General features: G+C 41.1%; 1 long non-coding RNA gene across 1 annotated transcript; it reads left to right on the top strand.

Annotated features, from left to right (window-relative positions):
- The first annotated feature begins 488 nt into the window (after positions 1-488).
- LOC105479960 (uncharacterized) lies at positions 489-14,854 on the top strand. Its single transcript, XR_011608171.1, has 5 exons — positions 489-643; positions 6,595-6,650; positions 9,367-9,489; positions 11,688-12,705; positions 13,031-14,854. It is a non-coding gene; the product is annotated as an uncharacterized lncRNA (long non-coding RNA).
- The last annotated feature ends 650 nt before the right edge of the window (positions 14,855-15,504 follow it).

Raw genomic sequence — 15,504 nt, 5'->3', positions numbered from 1 at the left:
CTAGATGAATTAACGTATAAAGGGTGCTCCCCACTCTAACAGAGGGGAAGCCAGCAAGTTAATGCCTGATCACACCGTTTATACAGCACTGTGGTTAACAATCTGTCTTCCCTAAGTAACTCATTTAACCTTCGTAACAATAAGAAGCAGTTGTTCTAAGAAGCCTTTGTGTCTTTCTCTGAGATGGAGAAAGGCGCAGAAGGCTGAGTAGAATGACAAGGCAGTCATTATGGTAGAGTTGGACCTAAATTTAAGGTAACAGTCTTCAAGCACAGTGCATTTCACACCGCAATACAGCTGTTATGAACATTTGCTGAAATAAAACAGCTTGATATTCTCCTGACTCAGTCCTCTCTCACTGACACGACAGAGAGTTGGGTTGAGGTCCGGGCGGATTTAGACCCCCCCACCCCGCGCACCAGTAAAGACACATAAGGAATCCGCCTTCCAGAAGGACGGGGGAGAATTCTGGGTGTGCGCGGCCAGGGAGCGCGCGCGTGCGCGGCAGCTGCCGCTGCTGAATGGCTGAGAGGTGCACTGGGGCGGCAAGCTGGGCTCGGAGTGCAGCGGGGTCAGGATGGACGAGGACGTGTTGCACCCTGAAGAGCCTCATCATCCGCGAGAGTGGGGTGGGCAAGTACAGGTGAGGCGGGCGTACGGGCCGTGATGAGGGTGGCTGGGCTCTTTCTGCCTACGTGGCCGCTGTCTCTTGGGCCGCGATGGGAAAACCTTTAACCGCTGCAAGCGTCCACGATGGCGGCCGGGCTGGGGTCGGCCCCGCTCGCGCCCTCCTCGGCCTCTGGGCCGCGCTTTCCCGCGGCTTCTCCTCCCCTCGCCCCACCCGCGCCTGCCTGGTTCCCGGCCTTTGCCAGGCCCAAGTTCTCTGGGTCGCTCTCCCTCCTGTGGCGCCGAGAAAACACCATTCCAAGGGCCGCCGCTCCGCCGGCCGGTTTGCTGCGCGGAGCTCAGGGCGCGGCGGGCTGGTTTGGGCCCGAATCTGGCCGGGGGGCGCCTCGCCTCGAGCTCTTCGGGGTTCAGGTTGCCTGTCACCCCGAGACCCGGGAGACATAACTTTCCCACTTGAGGGTTTCTGTGGGGCCTTCTCTAAATACATAATGTCCTCGGGAAGTTTCGTGACGCCTTAGGTCCCATTCCTGGCCTGTTTGGGCGCAGCCTAATGTCGCTTCTTTTACTTTTTTATTAGTCGGCTGTGGAAGAACTCCTGGATCTTGTGACTGCTGGAAAATTTCGCTTTAGTGTAAGTGGTCCACAGCTGAAGCAGTCGGACCACCTTTGAAAATAAAATGTAATTGTTATTTCTCATTTTGCCACATCCTGTGGAGACAAAAGATTAGTGTTGTCTTTTCATTTTTGACTTTTTTCCTTGGGGAAAATAATATTGACAGTGGAGTTGAGTATAAGGTAAGACATGGATCTAGGTGGATGTTGCTAGAGGGTTGTGATTTCATCCAGGTCTTGGAACAGAGTTCTCCAGGTGAAGTCATTCTTGCCGTCTGATTATGAGTAGGTTATGTTCAAGGCCGTCCTGATCCTTAAACCACATTTAGACTCCAGGAGCTGTAATCAGTTTCATATTTTAGCTATAGCTTCTGATACACATATCTTTTTTTTTTTTTTTTTTTTTTTGAGACTGAGTCTTGCTCTGTTGCCCAGGCTGGAGTGCTGTAGCGAGATCTCACCTCACCGCAACCTCCGGCTCCTGGGGTCAAGCGATTCTCCTTCCTCAGCCTCCTGAGTAGCTGGGATTACAAGTGTGTGTCACCACGCCCAGTTAATTTTTGTGTTTTTAGTAGAGACAGGGTTTCACCATGTTGGCCAGGCTGGTCTCGAACTCCTGACCTCTAGTAATCCACCCGCCTCAGCCTCCCAAAGTGCTGGGACTACAGGCATGAGCCACCGCCCCTGGCTGATACATATCTTTCAAATAACTTGTTATTCATGTAAGATTTTACAAATTGAGGTATCCTTATACAAAATAGAATGAAAGCTTTCCTCATGTACCATAAAATTACAAAGTTTTATACCTATGTAACCAGCACGTTCTGCACATGTATCCCAGAACTTAAAGTATAAATAAATAAATAAGATTACAAAGTTTTACTTTTTTAGCTACTTCAGGATTTTAAAGCTTACTATGTAATAGATTCTGAAATTTTTTGTATTTTTAAAGTTTGACAATACATTTTTCCAGTACTCCTCACTTAATGTACTCTATGTCTACTATAGTCAGAGGGATTTGCACATACCAAGGAATAGAATAATGAAACACTATGGGTAAGCAAACCAGTATGATTTGTGTGTATGTGTGTAAAACGGATGAATAAAATTATTTACATGATCATCTGTTATTGCACATACATATTTGAGGGTTAAAAAGTTAATGTAATAAAAATTGCCTTAATAGGAATTTCATAACCTTGTGATCTTTCTTTTTCATTTCTCTCTTTTTTCCTTGACATATGGTTCTCATTTAAGTTCAGACGTATGAAATTGGCATTTTTGAAGTCACGAATGGTTGGTTGTCATTTCATGTAGTTCAACCCAATACATGAAATTGGGTTGAAATTGGTTAGCACTTTATGTAAATGTATTGCATGGGTGACAAGTTAGGGTGGTTAAAATTTTCTGGAAAGTTAACTAGAGTATATAAATGAGTTTGGTTCCCCGTCCCCCCTGCGCCACCGCTTTTTTTTTTTTTTTTTTTTTTGAGATAGGGTCTTGTTCTGTCACCTGCTGGAGTGCAGTGGTGTGATCACAGCTCACTGTAGCCTTGACTTCCCGGGCTCAATCGATCCTGCCACCTCAGCCTCCTGAGTAGCTGGGACTATAGGGACGAATCACCATTCCTGGCTAGGGTTTTTTATAGAGACACGTTCTTGCTGTGTTGCCTAGGGTGATCTCGAACTCCTGAGCTCAACGGATCTTCCTGCCCTCAATGGATCCTTGCAAAATGCTGGGATCATAGGCATAAGCCACCATACCCGGCTCTACTTTAAAAAATTTTTTTTGTAGATGGGATTTCCCTATGTTGCCCAAGCTATTCTGAAACTCATGGGCTCATGCCATCCTCCAGCCTTGGCCTCTCAAGAGTGCTGGGATTACAGGCATGAGCCATGGCACTCAGCTGAGAGTCCCTTTTTAGAATAAGTTCTGTTAAATGGGTTTATCAGTCTCTCTAGTTCACTCCCCAGAAACAAATTGTATTTGGGCCTGATCTTTTTTAAACTTTTCCCTTATTGCATAGTGGTGGATTATCAATTGCTCACTGCAAAATTTTGACACTTTACCTCTTTTGTGAAAGGATTGCATTTAGTGAGAAAGTTGTCTTATTTGGCTAGATATACATTATTGTCCTATGTGATATGCTATGGAAAAGAACCTTAAACACGTAATCACCTTTCTGGATAAGAATAACTCCACTAAAATAGAAGTCTATATTTAAAGTGAGTGAGTACAGAAACGTTTGTCATGGATGTGATCTTAAAGGGTTGTTTTTACCAAGTTTGTTCTGTTTCTTTACAGAGCTGGAACTAGTGGAAGTGAAATAGCACTCATGTTGTTGGGGAATTATTGTACGATGAAGGATGTCTTTAAGCCAAAGTAGTGGATTACTTTCTAGTTTATTTCTTGGTGTTGGAGTCCAAAGGGTATATGGTAGTAATCAGGAGATCAGGATTATGAAACTGGGGCTGCCACTTGTGTGGCCTTATGTGTGATACTGGAATGCTCTAGGCCTTCATTTCAAAAGTGAGGGGGTTGGAATAGATACCTTTCACACCCTATCTAGTGTTGACTGTGTAAGACTCCAATTCTGTGGCTAGACCTGGTGAGGTAGAGGTAGCAGAGTGTATCAAGAACTGGAAGGGATTAAAGAGGCCTGTTACGTACATTGCTGTCCCTCCTATGCTCCTAGCCTTGCCATTCATTTTGGTGAATTTCATTTGTAGATAAAGAAATGCAGACTAGTTATAATCACATTCTGTTTGTTTTAAATTTGGTCTTACCTAAGTGCCATGGTGGTAGTTACTCCTTCCATCTCTACCTCTGCATGGAAAGCATTTTGCTCCTTTAACTTTGAAATATGAAGGTGTAAATATACAATACTGTAAGAATGGTGCTTCTGCCAAGTGCAGTGGCTCATTCTGTAATCCTAGCTACTCAGGAGGCTGAGGAAGGAGGATCACTTGAGTCCAGGAGTTCGAGACCAGCTTGGGCAACATAGCAAGGCCATGCCTCTAAAAAACTGAAAAATAAAAAAAATTAGTCAGCCATGGTGATGCTAACCTGTCATGCCAGTTACTTGGGGGGCTAAGGTGGGAGGATTAGTGAGCTAAGATTGTACCACCACATTCCAGCCTGGGTGACAGAGTGAGACTCTGTCTCTTAAAAAAAAAAGGGTGCTTCTTAATCATTTTGAGATTGCCAGTTCCTTTCAAAATCTAATACAGAAATGGACTCTCTGCCCCTTTCAAAGTCTAATAAATAGAGAAATGGACTCTGCCTAGAAAAATGCACACATAGAATTTAGAATACATTTTGGGCTACCAGGGTACCCCTTGCTAAGATCTGATGTATACCCAGAGCCTGTATTAAAATGTGTTACTTCACACCATACCACCAATTTCCTGCCTCTCCTGACAAAGTACCATTAATGACGATGGCGGTTGTTAAGGATTAGCAACCATGAGAGAAAAACCTCTGGCTTTTTGTCTGTACATTGCCATATGTTCAATAAGTAATACCCAATATCATTATTACTTGTATTATTATTATAATATTATTATTACAACTATTCTACAACGTTATATTAACGTAGGTTTTTGTAGTAATCTTTTCTGTGGTGACCGCATATCTTTTCTATTTTTAAGTTATGGGTAACTGAGTATTGGGAGAAAAGAAATTTTTTATAGGTTTCATTTTAGAGTCTTATTAGTGCTGTCACCTAACTTATGTTCGAAGTAAGTAAATATAGTTAAGATGTTAAATAGAGAATTACAGAATTTGACTCTCCTGTTGTACTTTGATTCTGTGGTGCTCGTTTTATGGTAAACACAGGAAAACCAAGTAAGGTAGAGTTAATCCTTCAAATATAATTAATGACACTGGGTTTGGAAACTACCAGGAAGCCATTATGTTTTGCGAAATACTCTGTGGACAAAACATATCGCTAGCAGCAGTAATCACAACCTTATGAATATTACAGTCTAATTAGAAATTAGAATATTAGAAATATAAGATTTTTCTATAATTTTAGACATCTGATGACTGTTTCTTTGATATTATTAATAAAAACAGATCAACAGAACAGACTGTAGAAGTTAACGAGGCAAGATTGAATGATTTTAAAATTTAGGGCTTTAACATTAGGTTTTATTTTTGAGGAGCTTCTGATTGACACTTCTGCTTCATAGTAAGTAAAATAATTCTGGAAGATGGAAAATCTTAGAGTACCCTTCTAATCTGGTGTCTTTTGCTTTTATCCTTCCTTTCTAGTTTCTTACCATTTCCTAGGTTTAGTCCTTTGTTCTCTCCCGCCATAACCATGGCAGTTGACTTCTGTTGATTGTTCTTCCATTTTTTGTTGGCATTAACTTTTCAAAACAAAGAGTACTTCTTGTCATAACTTTCTTTAAAAGCCTTCAGTAGCTTCCAGTTGCCTACTTGTTTTTATAAACCCTACCTGGTGTTTGCCTGAGTATACCTACTCTGTCCTGTGATCTTTTTTTTTACCTTTTTACTGTATCTTTTCTTCCCACTTAGGCAGTAGCCATACTGCATGTTACAGAATGCTAGGCTTTGATATCTTTCTGTTTGTGCTTGAATTTAAAGTGGATTACAGGTCAGATTTTTTAAGTTACTTTGTTTCATTCCAAGAAACTTTATTTTTTCCCTTTTCATCCATGTCAATTAAAGTGTGACATGTTGCTAGTATCATTTTCTCAGGACATCAGAACAGTTAAAAAGAACAACAAAAAATCCTCACCTTTTGAACTTGGGGGATTGTGTAGGAGAGTATGGGGAATATATTTAATAGTAAACTACTTTGCTCTTGGCAGTTTTTTGTTTTTTGTTTTTTTTTTGAGACAGAGTCTCGCTCTGTTGTCCAGGCTGGAGAGCAATGGCGCGATCTCGGCTCACTGCAGCCTCCGCCTCCCGGGTCCACGCCATTCTCCTGCCTCAGCCTCCCGAGTAGCTGGGACTACAGGTGCCCGCCACCATGCCTGGCTAATTTTTTTGTATATTTAGTAGAGACGGGGTTTCACCATGTTCGCCAGGATGGTCTCGATCTCCTGACCTTGTGGTCTGCCCGCCTCGGCCTCCCAAAGTGCTGGGATTACCGGTGTGAGCCACCGTGCCTGGCCGCTCTTGGCAGTTTTTAAATTGCCTTTCTAGTAATTTAATTCTTCTCTGTATGCTTGCTCTGAGGCAGTATTCCTAGGAGCAGGCCTCCATCAGTTATTTTTATTTGCATTTAATAAATTATGATGAGATATAATAATCATGAACACACTTATCATATGATTAGAAAGAAAAATTCTAATTCCTAACCTGTCTTTTTAATATCTCTTTCAGCCTGCTCTTGAGGTTCACAGATGACACCTTTGATCCAGAACTTGCAGCAACAATAGGTAAGCCTGTGTTTAAAAATTCAATAGAAATGTCTAATATTTTGTTGCTTTTGGGCTTTTTTATCTAAATTCTTCTACCTTCCTCTTACCACCCCACCACCTCCATGTCTGTTGACATTTTATTTGTCCTTCAAGATTTAACTTTGGTATCATTAAATCTCTGAGGCCTTTCTAGATCTTACCAAGAGAAAATAATTTCCTTATCTGTTGTCTCATGAGACTTTATTAAAACTACTGATATTATGGTTATCTGTACACACATTTCTTTCCTGTATTATGGATTGTCTTTTATTTTGCAATATACAACAGTTATTTGAGTACTTACTGTATGCCATGCACTGTTACTAAGAGGTGGGGTTATAATATTGAATAACATAAAATTGGTGTCTGTCTTCATGTACCTAACAGTAGAGTACGTTAATTTTGTATGTTCAGCATTTGCTACAGTGTTTGACATGTATTCTGATCTTTGCATATGTATTGATATTAGTTATTAAGGACTGTTAGGAGCAGTGATACTTAAATGCCTTTTAGACATAAAATTTAGATGGCCTGAAAGTGGTTAGTAACACTAACTTATAAGAGTATATGAGAAGATAGAGGTAAGTATTTTGGTATCATGTGTTTAGACCGCAGACAAGAATGTAAAGGAGTGAAAAGACCACTTGGAATAGTTGAAAGGTAGCTGAGCTGAGTCAGAGCTAGGTAATAGTCTTGGCTTTGCCTTGAATTAGGTGTAATCTCGACTTACTAACGTCATCTGTAAATTGGGAGGTTTTGGGGAGACAATACTTTTTTTCCCTGAGCTTTGAAATTTGATGATCTGATGAGATTATAGTAAAGATGATCCTGGCAGTATTATTAGGGAAAACAAATAGTTTATCTTAACTGCCTTTATTTGTTTACATTTATTGTATGTCTATTTTTTTCAGACTCATATATTTCTAAAAATAGGAGAAATAATTCTTGTGTATCCTACTAAATTACTCCATCCAAATGTTAATATTTGTCACATTTGCTTTATCATTCTCTACATACACACACAGTATTCTTTTAAAAAACTGCATTGGCTGTTTTTCTGATTTCTTTTTTAAAATGAATTATTTTGAGAGTAGGCTTGCAGACATGATGTCTTTAATGTCTACATCATATATTTCTTAAATCAACATGGATACAACGCTATTGTCTATGCACAGATTTTGTCAGTTGTCCCATTAATGTCCTATATAGCAAAAAAAAATAATTTATTTGGGGTTTGGGATCATACATGGAATTTAGTTATTTCTCTTCAGTCTCTCTCTTTTTTTTTTTTTTTTTTGAGTTGGAGTCTTGCCCTGTCGCTCAGGCTGGAGTACAATGGTGCGATCTCAGCTCACTGTGACCTCTGCCTCCCAGGTTCAAGTGATTCTCCTGCCTCAGCCTCCCAAGTAGCTGGGATTACAGGCATGTGCCACTGCGCCCGGCTAATTTTTGTATTTTTAGTAGAGACTGGGTATCACCATGTTGGCCAGGCTGGTCTCGAACTCCTGACCTCAGGTGATTCGCCTGCCTCGGCCTCCCAAAGTGCTGGGATTATAGGCATGAGGCACTGCGCCTGGCCACTCTTCAGTTTCTTTTAATCTGAACGGTTCTTCAGTCTTTGTCTTTCCAGGGCCTTGATATTTTTGAAGAGTAAATAATTATTTTGTAGAATGCCCTTTAATTTACATATATCCAGAGTGTCCTTATGGTTGGATTCAGGTTATGCACTTTTGGCAGGAATTCCACAGAAGTGTTTCTCAAGCACAGTGTCGGGAGGCACATGGTGTCTGTTTGTCCCATTTACTGGTGGTGGGACTTTGGTTACTATTGGGTGATATATGCCAACTTTTTCCTCTGAAGTTATTATTTTTCCCCTTGTAATGAATATATTTCTTTTGGAGAGATACATTGAAACTATATTAGATGTACTCCTTTTCATCATATTTTTTGTCCTCTTATTTTAGCATCCATTGATACTTCTTGCCTGTGACAAGCAAAAAGGACAATGTATGATCTTGCCATTCTAACTGTGGTGGTTATCAAATGATGATATTTTCAAATGCGATCACTCTGTCTACTTACCTTATTTGAAATTCTGTTAGGAAGAGCTCTTTTGTTTTATTTTTAAATTTGAGACAGTCTCACCCTGTCACTCAGGTTGAAGTGCAGTGGCATCATCTAGGCTCACTGCAGCCTCCACCTCCCCGGTTCAAACAGTTCTCCCACCTCAGCCTCCAGGGTAGCTGGGACTACAGACATGTGCTACCACTAATTTTTGTATTTTCAGTAGAGGTGGGGTTTCACCATGCTGGCCAGGCTGGTCTCGAACTCCTGGCTTCAAGTCATCTGCGCACCCCGACGTCCCAGAGTGCTGGGATTACAGGTGTGAGTCACTGCGCCCAGCCAAGAGCTCCTTTTTGTTTTTTTTTTTTTTGCGAATTCAGATTTTGTATATTCAGGAGTTTTATTTAAACTTTGAATCTGAAAGAAACTTTAGGAGGAACTCATAGATTTGTGGGAAGAAGCAAATCTACATTATTTTCTCTCTTCTAAAATCACAATCCATGTATTTTGATCTTTTACTGAATTTTAACATATCGTTTCATCACTAACATAAAGTGTTTCAATAGTGTTTGTAACTCACACACAAATACTGGAAATAAAAGTTACTTACCTGAGTCCATTTTTGTGGCAGGCAGTTCACTTTACATCGCTTTCCAGACAACTGGAATTTGAGGCAACGTCTATGACAGTGATCCCTTTGTTTTCACCTGGCGTGTGTTCTCATCAGACTGCTTGCCGTCACATCGTGCTTCAGGTAAAAAGCTTTTATGAGTTTTTAAATCTCTTTGTGAAAAATATTTTATTGTGGTAAAATATGTATGACATAAAATATGCTATTATAACAACCCTTAAATGTATAATTTGGTGGCATTAATTACATCCATACTGTCATGCAGCCATCACAACTGTCTGTTCCCAAGTATTTTTCATCACCCCAAATAGGAACCCTGTTATCATTCTGCAGTAACTCCCCATCACCACCAGCCCCACATTGCCAGTTGACGTTTAATCTACTTTGTCTCTGTGAACTTTCCTATTCTAAAGATTTCATATAAGTGGAACTATATGTTTGTCTTTTTGTGACTGGCTCATTTCACTAGGCATAATGTTTTCAAGGTTCATCCTGGTAGCATGTATCAGAACTTCATTCCTTTTTACGGCTGAATAATACTGAGTCCTCCAACTCTGTTCTTCTTTTTCAAGATTATTTTGGTCATCTGAGACTCCTTGCAATTCCATTTGAATTTAGGGATTGGCTTCTCTATTTCTGGGGGGAGAAATGATTCTCAGAATTTTGATGGGATTGTGTTGAATCTGTAGATTGTTTTGAATAGGACTGGTATTTTAGCAATATTGAGTCTGCTAACCCAGGAACTAAGGATCTTTCCATTTACCTACGTCTTTTTATGTTTCTTTTACCAATGTTTGGTAGTATTCAGCATGTAGGTCTTTCACTTCCTTAGTTAAATTTATTCCTAAGCATTTTATTTGTTTAGCACTATTTAAATGGAATTGCCTTCTTCATTTCCTTTTTAGATTGTTCATCGCACATGTACAGAAAAGCAACTAATTTTTGTGTGTTGATCTTGTATCCTGAAGCTGTGCTGAATTTATTAACTCTAGTAGTTTCCTTCTGGATTCACATGGATGTACTTCCAGCTACTCGGGAGACTGGGGCAGAAGGATCAGTTGATCCAAGGAGTTTGAGGCCAGCCTGGAAAACACAGCAAGACACCTACAGGTATGTGCCACCACATCTAGCTAGTTTTTGTATTTTTAGTAGAGATGGGATTTCACCAGTTTGCCCAAGCTGGTCTCGAACTCCTGGGCTCAGGCACTCACTCTACCTGCCTGAGCCTGCCAAAGTGCTGGAATTACAGGCATGAGCCACTGTGCCCAGCCTAAAACTGTGATATCTTGTTCTCATTAATAGCTGTAGAAATTATAACTTTTGGCTGGGTGTGGTGGCTCACTCCTATAATCCTAGCACTTTCGGAGGTCGAGGCGGGCAGATCACCTGAGGTCAGGAGTTTGAAACCAGCCTGGCCAACATGGTGAAACCTGTCTCTGCTAAAAATACAGAAAACCAGGTGTGGTGGTACACATCTGTATTCCCAGCTACTCAGGAGGCTGAGGTGTGAGAATCACTTGAACCTGGAAGGTGGAGGTTGCAGTGAGCTGAGATTGCACCACTGCACTCCAGCCTGGGCAACAGAGCAAGACTCTGTCTCAAAAAAAAAAAAAAAAAAAAGAAAGAAAAGAAAAGAAAAGAAAAAAAATTATAAAAATTATAACTTTTTGTAAATTTTTATTAGGCTGGTGTCTTTTACTATTTCAGTTGCATAAATATCATTTGAGGTGGGCCTGGTCTTTGAAGGCTCTTTCCAGCAGGTGTCTCTTTCACCAGGCTTATTTATAAGTCTTTATTTTTTTTTTTACGGTAAAAGAAAGTCTATAATATATCAACTGTGCAAGGGAAGACAACAGTAAACTTACAAGTCTCTTTCCAGCTCTCTAAATTAGTAATTCAACAGGACAAAATAAAGACATGTTTAGACAAGAGCTTTATCTCTGTGCTGCCTCCTGGTTAATTTCCTTGGTTTTGTCTTTCAGTGTATTAATTCTTTCCAGCTGTATTCAGTCTGCTGCTCAGTATGACCAACAAGCCTTAGATTCTCTGTGTGTGTAATTTTACTTCTAGAAGTTCTATTTGGTTCTATTGCAAATCTATTCCTTGATTTCTACTTTATACTTTTATGTCCTTAATTTGTTTAATTACACTTATTATATTCTTGTTCAGATAGATCAAATCTGCTTGCTCACATTTTCTCTTCTCTCTCATTGATCATATGTTTTATTATTTGGGATTATGAGCTCATCTTGAGTGAGAATCTGCAATGATTTGATTTAGGCATTTATCTTCCAGCTCTGTTCTGTATTTGCTTCTTCCAGAAATGCAGGAATCACATGAACCTGTCCATCCACAGATGAAGTGGTAAATAAACTGCCATATTAGATACATGATGGTGTACTCTTCAGCCATAAAGCTTCGGGAAACCCTGTCATCAGCAACCATGTGGAGGAACCTCTCCATCCACAGATGAAGGGATCAGGAAACTCTGGTATATATACTGAAGGGAAATGCTTTTTGGCTACCAAAATAATGAAATTATGTCGTTTGGAGCAACACAGAAGAACCTGTCCATCCACAAATGAAGACATCAAGAAACTCTAGGATGTACACAAGGCAAAACACTTCAGCCATCAGAATCATGACATATGTCACGTGGAGCAACCCAGTTGACCCGCCAAGGCTGCCTCTTCCTCCACAGGCGGATGAACGCTGTGGCTGCTGCTCCTGCCTGGGCCGTGCCCTGACGCTGCCAACACCACTGCTCCTCTATTTATAAGTCTTAATAGGGTTGCTGACCCAGCTATAGCTGAACAGCTGACATGTACCTCATGCTAAGCCGGGTGCTTCATATGTATCTAACTTGAAAAATGCTGAGCTACTTACCTTAACACCATTAACTTTTACTTAAAAGTTTGTTTTTCTTTTTTAATCCAAGCGAGCTCCAAACAAGTTTTAGGAGGCTCCTCAAAGCCAGCAAAGACTTTAACTGAAAGTAGAATTTCAAAGTACTGTAATTGGATTAGAAACCAAACCCCAAAATTAAATGTGAAGATTAGTGTCCGTACTGAACCGGCCCATCTGGTGGACACAGGATTTGTGTTATCGACCACAGTGTTACCCAGGATTCATGATTTCTGGAGTTTGTCAGTGTTAAGAAAATTGGATTGAGTACCAAATACAGCAGAGCAAACCCAGATTTGAGGCAAGGACCCTATAAAATAGTCATGCAGTACTTTTGTTAGGGTTCTGGGCACAAATCTTCCTCATCCCTCCCACCTTCTCCTGGCCTGCCTGTAAACCCGAACCACCAGGTACCTCAATTTTCTTCAAGGTCAGGCTGTTCTTTTTTTTTTTTTTTTTTTTTTTTTTGAGACGGAGTCTCGCTCTGTCTCCCGGGCTGGAGTTGCAGTGGCCGGATCTCAGCTCACTGCAAGCTCCGCCTCCCGGGTTCACGCCATTCTCCTGCCTCAGCCTCCCGAGTAGCTGGGACTACAGGCGCCGCCACCTCGCCCGGCTAGTTTTTTTTTTTTTGTATTTTTTAGTAGAGACGGGGTTTCACCATGTTCACCAGGTTGGTCTCGATCTGACCTCGTGATCCACCCGTCTCGGCCTCCCAAAGTGCTGGGATTACAGGCTTGAGCCACCGTGCCCGGCCGGTCAGGCTGTTCTTAATGTTGCTAAATTGATCAAGGAAATGGGTGAGCCACTGCTTGCTCTGCGCATAGTCCTCAGGGTGCTCAGGGTTCAGGCAGTACAGCAGCTGCATGGTTTTGGCCCGAAGGAGTAACTGGTCCATTCCTAGGCTCTCCCCAAAGATGTGTCCTCTGGAGAAGCTGGTCAGGTAGAGGGGGTGTCCACCATGGTTGTAGATGGGGAAGGAGATGCTGCTCAGGTCGAGCATTTTGTTCACCTGCCAGGCGTATAGGAGGGGGTTGGGGGCACCACGCAGAGCATCTTGTACCTGGCCCACACCTACTGGTACTGGATCTGGCTTACGTTTCCCTGCGCCACACACAGATCCTGCACTGTACTGTCCAGTCAACTGACTTCAGCAAAGATGTCTGGGTCCAGCAGTGAGTTACTGTGGAAGGCCACCAGAATGGAGGTGATATCAGCCTCGGTGCTCTTCCTGGAGGCGGAGAAGTGGTTGGAGTCCTCTGTGGTGAAATGGCCCTGCATCAAAGTGGGAGACATTCAGAATCAAGGTGAAATTGGCCTCAGTGCTGGTCCTGGAGGCGGAGAAGCGGTCAGTGTCCTTGGTGGTGAAGTGGCCCTGCATGAAACATCACTCCCCCTTGGCCGGTGAAAGAATAAAATAAAGCTGGCCACTTGCATTTCCCTTTCAGTTTATAGAATACATGTTTTGGAAATAGTGTCTTCTAGATCTGTCTTTTTCTTTTCTGATTTAACTTATTAGTAAAGCTAAGTTTTGTCTCTTCATAGTGTTGCTTTTGTTTCAAAAGCTTCTATGAGATTTGTTTACTGTGTGTGGCTATATGGCAGACAATTTGTTCAAGTGGCCTGCCTCCTCTTTCTCACATTGACCCCTTCAGGAGGAGTTTTTCAAGGGTAATGAGTCTTCTCTCTGAGATAAGAATAGTAGCCAGAATTAAGAAGGTAAAGTGCATTGTGGAATTAAATCCTGATTCCAGTGGAAACTTAGTTTATGGCCTTAGACAAATGTTTACACTTCTGATCCTCAGTTTTCTCTCAAAGAACTTCTGCTCATATCCAATTCCTATTAAGTGGAAGTACTCTAACCTGGTATTACTAATATTCGGTTAGATTTTTTCCTAATTTTAGGTGTTAGAATATATCCTAATGTTACCAGTTCTTCACTGTTACTAAAGTGCACGTTAGATTTCTTCAATGATTTTTTTTAATTGGCATGGTTGATACAAAGCATCCTTCTATCCAAATACTGTGCTCAGTCGCCTAAGTGATAGTTTAGAACCATACTATCTCTCTCTGGAAAGAATGCTGGGGCTCCTGACTACACACTTTGACTAGAGGGGAAAATACTCCTCTTGTATTTATGATGGTTTTTCTTTCTACTTGATTAAGAAGAGAGTACAAAAAGGTGCTTATTGAAGCATTGTCAATTTGGGAACAAGATTCTCAGGAATGAAAAATTTGTGACTGTTCTCAGCATGAAAGGGAGAGAGAAGATTACCTGATCATTACGTGCTTATTTGAAAGTCACTTTCCTCCCATGTCTCAGCATCTCACTTTTTAGAATGCACACTGAATGCATGGGATCTCTTTGTTTTAGAACAGACAAAGTTGCATTGTTAAAGGAATAATATTTCCAGGGAAAAGGCTCAGTGCTCAACGGTTACTCTATAAAGAGATTTGAAAAGAAAGTCAAGGGAAGGTAAGGAAGGCAACATGGCTACCAATCTCGTGGGTTCTACTAGCGTTATTTCATGAAAAATGTCACCTTTTTATAGGAGAGAATAAATCTGAGAATCAACTGGCATCTAAACTCCATTTCTTGTTTTGTCACTGCTTCCCTGATTGACTATGGAAAATACATTTAGTCTTTTGATACCTTGGTTTCAACAACTATAACTTGACTTAAGAACTTTTGTGCATGGACTTTGTAATAGTTATCTATTTCTGCCTACAAATTACTTCAAAACTTAAATTGTTGTTTGAAACAACAAACACTATCTCACAGTTTCTGTGGGTCAGGAATCCAGACATGGCTTATTGGGTAACCGCCTCAAAGTCTTACTAGGCTGTAGTACAGTTATTGGCTGGAGCTGCTGTTTCATCTGAAGGTTCAATTGAGAGAGGATCCACTTCTGAGCTCACTCACATGGTTGCTGGCGCAATTCAGTTCCTCCCAGCTATTGGATTAAGGGTCTCAGTTCCCTACTGAGTGTTGGTCAGTGAATTTCCCTCAGTTCTTTGCCATATGGGGGTCCATAGAACAGCTCACTACATGGCAACTGGCTTCTATCAAAGTGAGCAATAAAGAAGTAAGCAAGAGAGGTTTGCAAGACAGAAGCTACTACGTCTTTATAATCTAATCTTAGAAATAGCATCACATCCCTTCTGCCATATTCTGTTCATTAGAAGCAAATCTGTGGGTCTAGCCATACTCCATTGCAGGGATCACACAAGGGTGTG

This window comes from Macaca nemestrina, chromosome 9 (assembly GCF_043159975.1).
Source record: "Macaca nemestrina isolate mMacNem1 chromosome 9, mMacNem.hap1, whole genome shotgun sequence".
Classification (NCBI taxonomy): Eukaryota; Metazoa; Chordata; class Mammalia; order Primates; family Cercopithecidae; genus Macaca; species Macaca nemestrina.
Note: the sequence above shows the minus strand (reverse complement) of the source record. Positions and strands in the feature narration are given on the sequence as shown.